The sequence below is a fragment of the Camelina sativa genome, chromosome 18 (assembly GCF_030686135.1).
Source record: "Camelina sativa cultivar CO46 ecotype springtype chromosome 18, ASM3068613v1".
In the NCBI taxonomy this organism is placed as follows: Eukaryota; Viridiplantae; Streptophyta; class Magnoliopsida; order Brassicales; family Brassicaceae; genus Camelina; species Camelina sativa.
In genome coordinates, this window is record NC_141897.1 from 18308946 (window position 1) to 18324370 (window position 15425).

The following is a 15425-nucleotide window of genomic DNA, read 5'->3' on the forward strand; positions in this document are numbered from 1 at the left end:
GAAAAATCCTTAGTTTTGGCTTATCTGAAATATTTCTTAATTTAGATTTTTTTTTACCTCTAATAAACATATATTCTACGCTTTTTTGAATATGTATACCAAAATGAATACTATTTAGGCCATGAATGGATGCTATTATTAAAATTAGTTTTTGGATTTAGTTTTTAGTTTTTAGATTTTAGTTTTAGATTTTTCTATTAGTTTTTATTTATGAAAATGCTAAAAAAATAGTTTTTGGTTTTTGAGAAAAATTAACGTAAAAAAGCAAAAACCATATTTCCTAAATTATAGGATAACAAAAAATCTAGAATCGTGAATGGAAGACTACAACAAAATAGGTTTTCTAAATTTTAGGAAAACCAAAATTTTAAAATCTTGATTGGTATAAAAATGAGTTTTTGAAAAACAAAAACCAAAATCTCTATCATAATCTACAAACATTCAGGCCTTAGTTTATTAACTGGTTCAGCTTGTCTCACTACTTACAATAATCTGTGATCATTTGATTCATTATGGGCATGGTCCCCATATCAATACGATGTTGTTTAGGGCACGAGGAAAAATGTGCGTTTGCCAATCCAAATGTTGAAAATCCCCCTTATATATAATGTTTTGAAAATAAAGAGACAAATCAAAATATACATTTTGATTGTTTATGGTTTATAAATTAACATATCTCTTAAAATTTGTTTTTCTCCATTTGAATATGTTCCAAGAGAACAATTATAGACAGAATATGAACGAGTAGTTACACCGGGCGCATTATGAATATGAGGTAGCATAATATTTTTTGTGTTACGCATTTATAAATTGTAAGAGTTTAAATGATGATTAATATATGTTTTGGTTGGTTATGTTTGAGAGCTTATTATCTAATTAATGAATAATGACTTTTAAGGTAACTATGATTCAATCTAAACTTGCTTTACCACAATGTTCTGGGCTATGTAGTGGACAAACGATTTTCAAGGTAATTATGCTTTAAACTAAAAATAAACATATAAAACTGTTAGACCTAATTAAGTAATGAAAAACTACACAATTAATATATCTGCAATCATTCTTATGGCTCAAGGTTTCTGAAAATGTTATTTGAAAACATATTTTGTGCACATGAACTAAAATTATTTGCTCAAAATATTTTAGATAAGCCAAAACTAAGGATTTTTCTCAATATTTGACGAGTAATAAATATGTATCCAAACACTTACATAAACTGTTTCAAAAGAAGAAGTTATTCAAGCTAGTCTTTCATTAATATAAGGTATTATTTTAAACATATAATATAAGCTAGTCTTTCTTTAATAGTACATATGTTTCGATACATATTTATTAATAGTCAAATATTGAGAAAAATCCTTAGTTTTGGCTTATCTGAAATATTTCTTAATTTAGATTTTTTTTTACCTCTAATAAACATATATTCTACGCTTTTTTGAATATGTATACCAAAATGAATACTATTTAGGCCATGAATGGATGCTATTATTAAAATTAGTTTTTGGATTTAGTTTTTAGTTTTTAGATTTTAGTTTTAGATTTTTCTATTAGTTTTTATTTATGAAAATGCTAAAAAAATAGTTTTTGGTTTTTGAGAAAAATTAACGTAAAAAAGCAAAAACCATATTTCCTAAATTATAGGATAACAAAAAATCTAGAATCGTGAATGGAAGACTACAACAAAATAGGTTTTCTAAATTTTAGGAAAACCAAAATTTTAAAATCTTGATTGGTATAAAAATGAGTTTTTGAAAAACAAAAACCAAAATCTCTATCATAATCTACAAACATTCAGGCCTTAGTTTATTAACTGGTTCAGCTTGTCTCACTACTTACAATAATCTGTGATCATTTGATTCATTATGGGCATGGTCCCCATATCAATACGATGTTGTTTAGGGCACGAGGAAAAATGTGCGTTTGCCAATCCAAATGTTGAAAATCCCCCTTATATATAATGTTTTGAAAATAAAGAGACAAATCAAAATATACATTTTGATTGTTTATGGTTTATAAATTAACATATCTCTTAAAATTTGTTTTTCTCCATTTGAATATGTTCCAAGAGAACAATTATAGACAGAATATGAACGAGTAGTTACACCGGGCGCATTATGAATATGAGGTAGCATAATATTTTTTGTGTTACGCATTTATAAATTGTAAGAGTTTAAATGATGATTAATATATGTTTTGGTTGGTTATGTTTGAGAGCTTATTATCTAATTAATGAATAATGACTTTTAAGGTAACTATGATTCAATCTAAACTTGCTTTACCACAATGTTCTGGGCTATGTAGTGGACAAACGATTTTCAAGGTAATTATGCTTTAAACTAAAAATAAACATATAAAACTGTTAGACCTAATTAAGTAATGAAAAACTACACAATTAATATATCTGCAATCATTCTTATGGCTCAAGGTTTCTGAAAATGTTATTTGAAAACATATTTTGTGCACATGAACTAAAATTATTTGCTCAAAATATTTTAGATAAGCCAAAACTAAGGATTTTTCTCAATATTTGACGAGTAATAAATATGTATCCAAACACTTACATAAACTGTTTCAAAAGAAGAAGTTATTCAAGCTAGTCTTTCATTAATATAAGGTATTATTTTAAACATATAATATAAGCTAGTCTTTCTTTAATAGTACATATGTTTCGATACATATTTATTAATAGTCAAATATTGAGAAAAATCCTTAGTTTTGGCTTATCTGAAATATTTCTTAATTTAGATTTTTTTTTACCTCTAATAAACATATATTCTACGCTTTTTTGAATATGTATACCAAAATGAATACTATTTAGGCCATGAATGGATGCTATTATTAAAATTAGTTTTTGGATTTAGTTTTTAGTTTTTAGATTTTAGTTTTAGATTTTTCTATTAGTTTTTATTTATGAAAATGCTAAAAAAATAGTTTTTGGTTTTTGAGAAAAATTAACGTAAAAAAGCAAAAACCATATTTCCTAAATTATAGGATAACAAAAAATCTAGAATCGTGAATGGAAGACTACAACAAAATAGGTTTTCTAAATTTTAGGAAAACCAAAATTTTAAAATCTTGATTGGTATAAAAATGAGTTTTTGAAAAACAAAAACCAAAATCTCTATCATAATCTACAAACATTCAGGCCTTAGTTTATTAACTGGTTCAGCTTGTCTCACTACTTACAATAATCTGTGATCATTTGATTCATTATGGGCATGGTCCCCATATCAATACGATGTTGTTTAGGGCACGAGGAAAAATGTGCGTTTGCCAATCCAAATGTTGAAAATCCCCCTTATATATAATGTTTTGAAAATAAAGAGACAAATCAAAATATACATTTTGATTGTTTATGGTTTATAAATTAACATATCTCTTAAAATTTGTTTTTCTCCATTTGAATATGTTCCAAGAGAACAATTATAGACAGAATATGAACGAGTAGTTACACCGGGCGCATTATGAATATGAGGTAGCATAATATTTTTTGTGTTACGCATTTATAAATTGTAAGAGTTTAAATGATGATTAATATATGTTTTGGTTGGTTATGTTTGAGAGCTTATTATCTAATTAATGAATAATGACTTTTAAGGTAACTATGATTCAATCTAAACTTGCTTTACCACAATGTTCTGGGCTATGTAGTGGACAAACGATTTTCAAGGTAATTATGCTTTAAACTAAAAATAAACATATAAAACTGTTAGACCTAATTAAGTAATGAAAAACTACACAATTAATATATCTGCAATCATTCTTATGGCTCAAGGTTTCTGAAAATGTTATTTGAAAACATATTTTGTGCACATGAACTAAAATTATTTGCTCAAAATATTTTAGATAAGCCAAAACTAAGGATTTTTCTCAATATTTGACGAGTAATAAATATGTATCCAAACACTTACATAAACTGTTTCAAAAGAAGAAGTTATTCAAGCTAGTCTTTCATTAATATAAGGTATTATTTTAAACATATAATATAAGCTAGTCTTTCTTTAATAGTACATATGTTTCGATACATATTTATTAATAGTCAAATATTGAGAAAAATCCTTAGTTTTGGCTTATCTGAAATATTTCTTAATTTAGATTTTTTTTTACCTCTAATAAACATATATTCTACGCTTTTTTGAATATGTATACCAAAATGAATACTATTTAGGCCATGAATGGATGCTATTATTAAAATTAGTTTTTGGATTTAGTTTTTAGTTTTTAGATTTTAGTTTTAGATTTTTCTATTAGTTTTTATTTATGAAAATGCTAAAAAAATAGTTTTTGGTTTTTGAGAAAAATTAACGTAAAAAAGCAAAAACCATATTTCCTAAATTATAGGATAACAAAAAATCTAGAATCGTGAATGGAAGACTACAACAAAATAGGTTTTCTAAATTTTAGGAAAACCAAAATTTTAAAATCTTGATTGGTATAAAAATGAGTTTTTGAAAAACAAAAACCAAAATCTCTATCATAATCTACAAACATTCAGGCCTTAGTTTATTAACTGGTTCAGCTTGTCTCACTACTTACAATAATCTGTGATCATTTGATTCATTATGGGCATGGTCCCCATATCAATACGATGTTGTTTAGGGCACGAGGAAAAATGTGCGTTTGCCAATCCAAATGTTGAAAATCCCCCTTATATATAATGTTTTGAAAATAAAGAGACAAATCAAAATATACATAATGGTTGGGGTAACCATGGTCCATGACCATGAGTGGGATGTCCCATAATTTATAGTATAACAACAAAAAGAGAATCCTTAAGTTGATAGTATATATTAAAAACATTCCTAAGGTTTTTTTGTTTTGGCTCATTTACGCGGGGAAATTGGTAGTCTAATAAAATTGACCTAACATGTGGTCGCCCAGGGACAAGTAGAACATAATTCATTCGAATTATAAATCAAACAATTCATTCGACTAAATAATTAGAACACACATGCACACAGCAACGAATAAATTAATGATCTAGAGTTTTTTATTTTTATTTTTTTATAGATAACCGTTGGAGTAAGATAGTATATGAAGACCATAGAACATGTAAATAATTTATATGAAAAGCTTCTTTTTTTTTTTTGTTAAAAGAAATTAGGTACGTACTATATTAATTTTCTTTTCCAGTTTCTTTTCATCTGGAATCAGTGAAACAAACCTTCATGAATTATGATCCTAAGCGATTTTTTTCCAATTAAAGTTTGTCTTTATAAATGCTTTAATCTGGTGTCAATTTTATTGTTTAAAGAACGTCCTTATTCAAGGTGTATTAGCAAACCAACACAAAGATATTTGCCACATGTGACGTTTGAAAGCCACGTGACAGTATGGGTGGACTCAGAGGCGCGAATGGTCCAAGGAAATTTGATGACACGTCACTGGTGCGAGCTAATTCTAGCTCAGAACACAACTGAAATGTAAATGTGTTAAGAAAATTTTAAAAAGTAAAAAGGGTTAAAAATTTTGTTATATTACCCCAAGAAATATAGGAGTAGTAGAATAAAAAGGAAGACTAAACAGCTAATTCTATCTCTTCAAATATTTTTGACCATGCCCAAGCGTGTCTTTTAGTCAACATGTTACATGTCGTAACCTTTACTTGATGTAGGTAGCAATTATTGTACGACCCGTTAGTTTAATATGTAGCAACATGTACATGTCGTAACCTTCAACACAAGATGATTGTGTGGTTGTGATATTTGAGAAGCCTTTGGTAACGTACCGTACGTTCACATGTAGGATGAGATTGCAGTACACGTGTCGTGATAAGGAGGTGAGTTCGATCACTTCGTTCTGTGATGTTTGGAGGATGAGTGACGGTGGCTTTGCGTGGCGGCTTGATGTTGATGCTGCGCTTTGCCTCGGACTGTGAGGGGTTGGAAGAGTTTTTGGCCGTTGGATGTTAGATTAATGACATGAGGATACTAGTACTTAATATATAGCGACATGCAACTATGCGAGTTTAGAGATCTTTGGAACTTACAAGTTTTAGGATTGTAGATATTTTGCAGTTCTGTAGCTTTTGACATTTTAATTTTATTTTCTGTTTTGCAGTGTCTTTTTTTTTTTTTTTTGGTTTTGTATAAATTCTTACTCAAGTTGGGTATGTTTCTTCTTATTGTCTCCTGCTTTGTAGGCTTATCGGAATAGTATTTAGATGAGGAGTCTGTTTAATCGCACAATATGCATCAATTGAGATTTTGGCTAACTCTCTAATAAAATCCGAAAATTTGTTAAATAAAATTGGTTCAATAGAAAGTCTTCAAATATTTTAAATATCCATAAAAAAAATTAACTCATACAAAAAAGAAACCAACCAATACATTCAGAACGTTTCTGAAAGTATTTGTTCGCATCATGGCCTTCGAAATCAACACCACTTTTTTCTTTGTTGTCATGTTTAAGCAAAATTATAAAGCATGTGCATTTTCGTTTTTGAAAAACAAACAAATGTCGAATGATATAAAACAAAAACTCAATCCCAAAAAAATGAAAAATACATTAGGTAAGTAAGTTGGGCATTTGTCGTTTGATATCATCTTATATGATAGAGCAACTAAAAAGATCTTTCTCACCATATTAGATAAACAATGCTTGGTTACTCCAATTGGCATGGGTATGTTTCTTTCTTTTTATTGTCTTTTGCTTTGTAGGCTTATCCGGTCTAGTACCTGTGAGGAGTCTATATATGTTTACTCACACAATATGCATGCATTAAAAAATAACAAACCCGCCCGATCCTCTCCCTAGTTACAGGAACTGAAGAACACCGAGATTTATTGAGTTTGAAACAAAATGGTTTGAAACACCGTGACTTCAACCACTTGATGTTACATCAAAATGGTATTGGAACGAAACCACAATTTGTAAGCGAAGGATATTATTTACCTCCTATTTAGTGTTTTCTATAATGGATATTCTTATAGTGTTGTCTTGAACCTTGAGGACAAGGTTCTTTGGAGGGTGGAGTAATGATGGGATACAACTTGAGGAAGAAGATGATGTGGCCATGGTTTCAGTTATATTAATTAGTGGGAATATGTTTTCTTGCCCACGTTTTCACGTTCTTAACTAGCTGGTTATTTCTTAGTGTATTTAAACATTCTCTATTGTGTAATTGTTCATGAAGAGAAAATTGTCATAAGTTACTTGTGTTCTGTTCTAATTTTCATTGTTTTGATAAACAATTGATTATCCCATAATTGGGACTTATCATTATCTCTCTGATCTATCAAGGCATTTAGTTGAACTTAAACCACCTATAGGCTCTGCTTTTCTTTATCAATGCCAATATGACAATTCATTAATTAAATATCTGTTGTCTTTCTTCGAGCTGGTCCTGATGATGGTGTCCCTTTTGTCTTGTTTTGGAGTTTTCTACTTATGTAAAGTATTTTTAAGCTCATGAAATATTAAGAAAAATACATAACTTCATGTACCTATTCATTTATTTAATTAGCGTGGAATATTTGCAAACTTTATATGGGATTTTCATTTTCCCTTGACGTAATAAGGAGAAAGATCAATTTTAACAAATGGGGGGCTGTAGAATCTTATTATATAAACTTTCATGACAAAATTACTAATTAACAAGATTGTGACACGTGTCAACTATATCATTCAGATGTTGACATGTGTCAAAAATTAACAAAATTAAATAAACGTACGTGAATATTAGACCGAATATTATCAACGTACCGAATATGTCAATTATTTAATTTTAACTATCCTATGTGAGACCGAATATTTGTTGTAAGATTGATTTTTACTATTCTACGTGATATTGGCCACGTTTTTTAGAACAAAATATTTGTTGTAAGATTGATTTTTACTATTCTACGTGATATTGGCCACGTTTTCTAGAAACAACAAAAAGTTTTAAAAATATTTACCATTTATCAAAAACAAAGAGGAATAATTTACCTATCACTACAAGGAAATTAAGCATATGTCTTATTATATAAAGATATACTAGGTAACAATCCGCACATAGTGCGGGATAAATCAATTCAAATAAAATTATTATAAATAAAATTATTATTTGGGATCTAAAGTGTCAAGATAATCATTTTACTCATATTGTTTTGTTTTATTCAAATTTGTATTTAATTATTTTGTGTAAGAATATGTTTCACCTGTGAAATGTGGAAAAAAAAAATAAACATGGTGAAAAAAGTTTTGATAAAATATTATTAGTTATAGTAATATGTTTTTTTTTGTGTGTTTCAAAAAATCAAATTCATATATTTAATATTTCACATTATTATCACATTGATATGCCTTTAAACAGATAAGACAATGTTTTTAGAATAATCAATTTAAACTAAGGGGAATCCTAAGTTTAAAAATACCAAAAGAAAAATATATTAAAATTGGTAAATAATAATATTAAAAAGGAATAGTAGTTGTGAAAATTTATAGGAAAAAATAAATGTATGAGGTTTTCAAAAAATTCAGTATCATGTTAAGATCGCTGAATCACCATTTATTATTAATTTATTAAAATGTCAATATCTTATTATTATGATTATTGTAGTAGTTATTTTTTGATAAATTTTTAAATATATTTGAATAGTCATTAGAATTTTTAAATGGGACACAGAATTTTTGTTTTTCAAAAAATTAAATTGGTGAATAAATTTAAAATTGTTTACGAAATGTTATTTATTTTTAAGATTATTGTGATAATTATTTTTTAAAATATACTTAAATAGTCATCAGATTTTTTTTAAATCGGAGAATAAATTTTGCATTTCAAAATGTTGAATAAATGAATAAGTTTTTAATTGTTTGTGAATGTAATTTACTTATAATTAAATATGTTATGAAATAATAATTAACTATATTTTATGGTTTTAATAGTTGATTAAGTGTTTCATTTTTAAAACTAATATATATAAACATTACCTTATATATTCTAATGGCATATTTATGTAAATAATAATAAAATAAATATGTCCTTATATAATTTAATGGCATATTTAATAAATCAAAATGCTTGTTTTTGTAAATATGATTATCTTGAGATGCAATTAAATCTCCAAATCATTTTGGCGACGACACATCTGGATTTTCAACAAAATGCTTCTCTATTAACATATAGGGGATACTAAGTGGTATCCCATATCAAATAAAAACATTGAATACGGTAGAAAATCATGAACATCAAAGAGACAATGTGTGGACGTCAGAATATGGAGTTCCAAATTTTTGTGTGGATGTTAACTGATTTTTTTACTGATTGTTTATTGTTAAATTTAAAATACTAACCAATATACATATTATCTCATATGATGCTCATATTAGTTTTTTTATTAAAATTTGAACTCTAATACATGAAGAAGTGAATTATGGTTTTACGATGAAATAGATAGTTAAATGTGATTACTAAACTGAATGTCTAACGATGAAATTTATTTTAGATTAAAAAATTTCAAATATTAATATATATCATTTAAAAAAAAATGATTCAAGAATATCATTCATATTTTTTATGTTTGATTTTATAATTTGAACACATGTATTTTTGTAATGCATATGTTAAAACATAAGATAATACGAAATATATTATATTTATAGGAATGAATCTTCACTAATTTGATGCTAATGTCTATATATCTTTATATATGTTTTTATTTTATAACTTTCACTTATTTAAAATTGATTATGAAATGAGTTAAAATTAGTACGATAACAACATAACAAATATATCTTAAATATGTTGATTCAGTTTTATTGTGAATTATATTTTGTTAATTATTATTATATGTTTTTATTTTATAACTTTCACTTATTTAAAATTGATTATGAAATGAGTTAAAAATAGTACGATAACAACATAACAAATATATCTTAAATATGTTGATTCAGTTTTATTGCGAATTATATTTTGTTAATTTTTATTTGTATTTTCAATTCTTACTAATTGTGCTTGATATAAAATATTTAGTTCTTTGCATTAAGATCAAATGTATAATTAAACTTAAAATATGGTTTATTACAATATTATAGATATTTAAATGGTACTCCATGTCCTATAAGAGTTTTAAATAAAAACACAAAGATTAATAAACAATAGATATTGTGGAAAAAATACTAAACAATAAATATTATGTCATTTATAAAACTTCAACCAATAAGAAAATATACGGAAAACGATATATTTCTCCAAGAGAATATCATATCAAGTCAGATAGAGCTCAATCTATTACCACATGCTATATATCTCCGAGAAAATATTTCTCAATCTATATCTCTCAGACTCCATAGTTCAAGATCTATATCTCATTTGAAACATAGTTTTCACCTAATTAGTAATTACCCACAAATATCGGTTTTGAGTAGTTCACTATTTATTGAACCAACTAAATAAAATAAGAAAACAAATATAACATAATTTAAACCGAATTAAATTAATTAAAACAAAAATTAAAATAAAATAATAAAACATGTGCAAATGGGTTGTCCTGTCTGCGGGAAATACACAGACAGTTTGTGGTTGGATAATTGCAGAAAGCACATATACATGTCTCATCGGAAGTCTCTGCCACCTAGTCAAGTTTATAGAGGAAAGAAAGCATGGTTTGATGGTAAATCTGAGCATGGAAGAAGAAGTAGGATTCTGACTGGTCATAACATATATCAAATACTCAAAAACTACAAGAATGATTTTGGAAATGTAAGAGTAACTGGAAGAAAGAGGAAGATGAAAGATTGTGTTGACTCTGCTTCTGATACTGATGATGAATCAGAAGAAGAACAAGAAGAAGAGGTAGATGAAGAGGAGCTATCCAGATAGAAGAAGCGCTCAATCTTATTTAAATTGCCTTATTGGAAGGTATGATTCATATGTTAGTTTGGATCATACTTTTTATATCATATATTGTTAAAAATAAAAGTCTTAACCATTCTTTTTATTATCTGGATTGAATTTGTCTAGCAAATGCCTGTCAGACATAATTTTAGACGTGATGCAAGTGGAAAGAAATGTTGCATACCTATTTTACAATCGCGACTCATTGTTCAATATCAATATAATTAACCAAAAAAACAATCCTATGTTTCAATTAGACTCATTCACGCATTATCTTAAAAATGAACCTATCATGTGTCCTTGGGCAGGGACTAGTGGAAGAACAGTACGTCAGCAACGAGTGTCAATTTAAATTAATGACTAGAGATTAGGAAGCTTACACGAATCAGTGTCTAGATTTTGAAGCATATTAAGCCGTTGGGCTAGCAAAAATATATGAAACCACACAACATGCATGTATATAAATTAAATTAACAAGCTTATTTACGTACAACCTCGTTCATTTAAGAAGGCACTACTTCCTTCGCATCAAATTAAAACAAAAACAAAAACAACATTACTATATCCTAAAGTTCTAATTTATTTAGCTTCAATATACGGACAATATTTATATATGGTATAATTTAGTATATTTTCACTGAGTGTAAGTCAAGGATAAGGAAAAAGAAAATAAAAAAAAAACTCTGAGAAGGAGAGAGAGAGAGCAGAGACCGTTTAGAGAGAGAGAAAAAAAACAAGTGTGAAAAAACCAAAAAACAATCTAGAGAATAGAGAGCTTGGAAGCCGGTAGGCGAAATTGTTTTGGACGCATGAAGACGAACAATGATCGTACTTACTTTTAATTTGTTTTATTTACGGGACCAGGCCCCTACTCTCTTTCCCTACGTACTCACTCACACTCTTTCCCTACGTTAAACGTCAAAATTTACGTAGTTAACGAGAATTTGATGTTTAGTGGATGAACATAGTCTAGGAAAACTAAATGAGGAATAATATGGATCGTATCTTGTATGATTTAAACAGCGGTCCCCAAAGGAGCAGTTTGATATGTTATTAAAGATTCCAAAATTATAATTTTTTATTTTGCATGTTTCAATTTAGATTTTTTTACCTCTAATAAACATGCCAAAACCTGAACAATTGTTTTTCATAAAAAATGTTATCATTTTTCATTTAGTCATTTAATATTTGAGGGGATCGTATCTTCTAGGTTTTTTCGAACATGGATATCAAAATGAATATTTACTTTATCAAATGGTTCAGCTTATCTCACTACTTACAATAATCCGGATAATTGTGTGTGAGCCTAGTGGATCCGGATATGATCCATCCTCAACTATGTAGAATTTTAATAAAGAATATATTAAAATAAAAATACGGCTGAACCACTTGATTCACAACTAAAGATTATTGTATTTCTTCAATTAATTGATATTGGGTACTTGATCATATTGATAATTAATATTTTACAAACGATGTTACAAATTGTTAACGATAAACTTTTTTTGCTAGCTGGGACGATCTCTTTTAACTCTCTCACATATGAGGTTGATTTGGTTCCTTTTCATGCGATTATTTGATTCATTATGGTCATGGTCCCTGACATACTTCATATTTACAACTTTCTCAATGTTTTTTTTTTTTTTTTTTTTTTTTTTTTTTTTTTTTTTTTTAATAATAATACCTTTATTCATCTTCTTTCTCCAAGGAACAACATTTAAAATACAATATCGATCTAAAAGATGAACTGAAGAACTTTCTCAATGTTTGTAATATCATTTTCATCCTGTTTCATTGGTATATTCATTGTGTTTTGATGCATTTGGTGTCTAAATGAGTCTACTTGAATTTTAGAAGTCCTGAAATGTATTGTGTATTTTGGTGTGTTTTATGTATCTTTTGATCCATTTCAGGTTAATATGATGGAAGACAAACATTTAAATGAAAAAGAGAAAAATGATGCAGAACCAGTCAAAACCGTCCCAGAAATCAACTCACCTGAAGGCTTTCCATTGGTATTTAGTTTAAGAGCTCTTCATTAAAGTTATAATAAATTAAACCAGTAAAGAGTGAAAAAGGAGGAGTGTGATTCCTGAAGCACTTTCGGACAGAGGCTTCGGCCAGGTGATGAAAGAAGTGTTGGATATGGGCTTTGTCCCCAATATTTACAGAAGCTTAAACAGGAGATCTTAAAGAATTTTGGGCCTAAAGTCTTGAATCTGGTCTATCTGACTGCAGAGGCAAAATCGTCATTTTACAGTGAAACAGAGGAAGTCTAGGTCACTGACCCACTATATATATCAGATGTTATTGTCAGAAAAAGGAATCCACTTTTTGGGCAATCAGAGAGAGAAGAGTAATTACTTTCGTATTAACTGCGCTTAGCTCCTTAATTGTCATTTTTTTGTAAATCCTCACTTCAATTCTATGTTAATAAAACGACCAGTTCCGATTTATCCCCATTAAAACTCGTTCTATTTATATTGTCGATTTCCTTCGAGCCTGCGGCTGCCTTCTCGTTCAAGAGCACACCTAATTAAGCATCCCATCGCGAATTTGATTAGTCCCCATATCAATACGATGTTGTTTAGGGCACGAGGAAAAACTTGCGTTTGCCAATCCAAATGTTAATATATATATATATATATATATATATATATATATATATATATACTATATGTTCAATAAAGGGATAAAATATGTTTTGAAAAGAAAGAGACAAATCAAATAATGAGTGGGGTAACCATGGTCCATGAGTGGGATGTCCCATAAATTTATATACCAATCAAAAGAGAACCCTAAAGTTTGTATATGTTAAAAACATTTTCTAAAGGGTTTTTAGTTTTGGCTCATTTAGGGGGGAAAATGGGTAGGTAGTCTATTAATAAAATTAACCTAACACGTGGTCGCCTAGGGACAAGTAGAACACAATTCAATGATTCATTCGAATAATAAAGTAAACAATTCATCGAATAAAAAGTTTAGAACACACATGCACACAGCAACGAATAAATTAATGATTTAGAGTTTTTATATAGATAACCGATGGAGTAAGATAGTATGTGAAAACCATAGAACATGTATAATAATTTATATGAAAAGCTTTTCGTTTTTGTTAAAAGAAATTAGGTACGTACTATATTATTTTTCTTTTCCAGCTTCTTTTTTCCTAGAATCAATGAAACAGACATTTATGAATTATGACTCTAAGCAAATTTTTTCCTGTTAAAGTTTGTCTTTATAAATGTTTTAATTTTGTGTCAATTTTATTGTTTAAAAGATTTGCCACATGACGTTTTTAAAAGCCACGTTATAGTATAGGTGGATTCAGAGGCGCGAATGGTCGAAGGAAGTTGATGAATCATCACTGGTGCGAGCTCAGATCTTGACACAGTTAAAATAATGTTTTGAGAAAAATTTTAAAGTAAAAAACTTCAAAGAAAGTTAAAAATATTGATATGTTACCCCAAGAAATTTAGGAGTAGTAGAAGAAAAAAGAAGACTAAACAACTAATTATTTTCTCTCTTCAAATATTTTTGACCATGCCCACACATGTCTTTTAGTCAACATGTTACATGCGGTAACCTTTACTTGATGTAGGTAGCAATTATTTTTTATCAAGAACATAAGTAAACCAACAAAAAAGTGAAGGAAAGTGATAATTTTTCAGAAAAGATCAGAACTTTTTCATGTTTTAAGGAGATTATGAGAATTTTATTTCAATACTAATTTCGTAATCATTTACAATGGACTCATTGTTCAATATCAATATAATTAACCAAAAAAACAATCCTATGTTTCAATTAGGCTCATTCACGCATTATCTTAAAAATGAACCTATCATGTGTCCTTGGGCAGGGACTAGTGGAAGAACAGTAAGTCAGCAACGAGTGTCAACTTAAATTAATGACTATAGAGATTAAGAAGCTTACACGAATCAGTGTCTAGATTTTGAAGCATATTAAGCCGTTGGGCTAGCAAAAATATATGAAACCACACAACATGCATGTAAATAAATTAAATTAACAAGCTTATTTACGTACAACCTCGTTCATTTGAGAAGGCACTACTTCCTTCGCATCAAATTAAAACCAAAAAAAAAAAAGCATTTACTATATCCTAAAGTTCTAATTTATTTAGCTTCAATTAATATACGGACAATATTTATATATGGTATTTAGTATATTTTCACTGATTGTAAGTCAAGGATAAGGAAAAAGAAAATAAAAAATCTGAGAAGGAGAGAGCAGAGACCGTTTAGAGAGAGAAAAAAAAAACAAGTGTGAAAACAATCTAGAGAATAGAGAGCTTGGAAGCCGATAGGCGAAATTGTTTTGGACGCATGACGACGAACAATGATCGTACTACTAAATTAACAATTGCTCCTCACGTCCGGGGGTTGCCCTTACTTTTAATTTGTTTTATTTACGGGACCAGGCCCCTACTCTCTTTCCCTACTCACTCACACTCTTTCCCTACGTTTAACGTCACATTGTTAACGAATTTGATGTTTAGTGGATGAACATAGTCTAGGAAAACTAAATGAGGAATAATATGGATCGTATCTTGTATGATCTAAACAGCTGTCCCCAAAGGAGCAGTTTG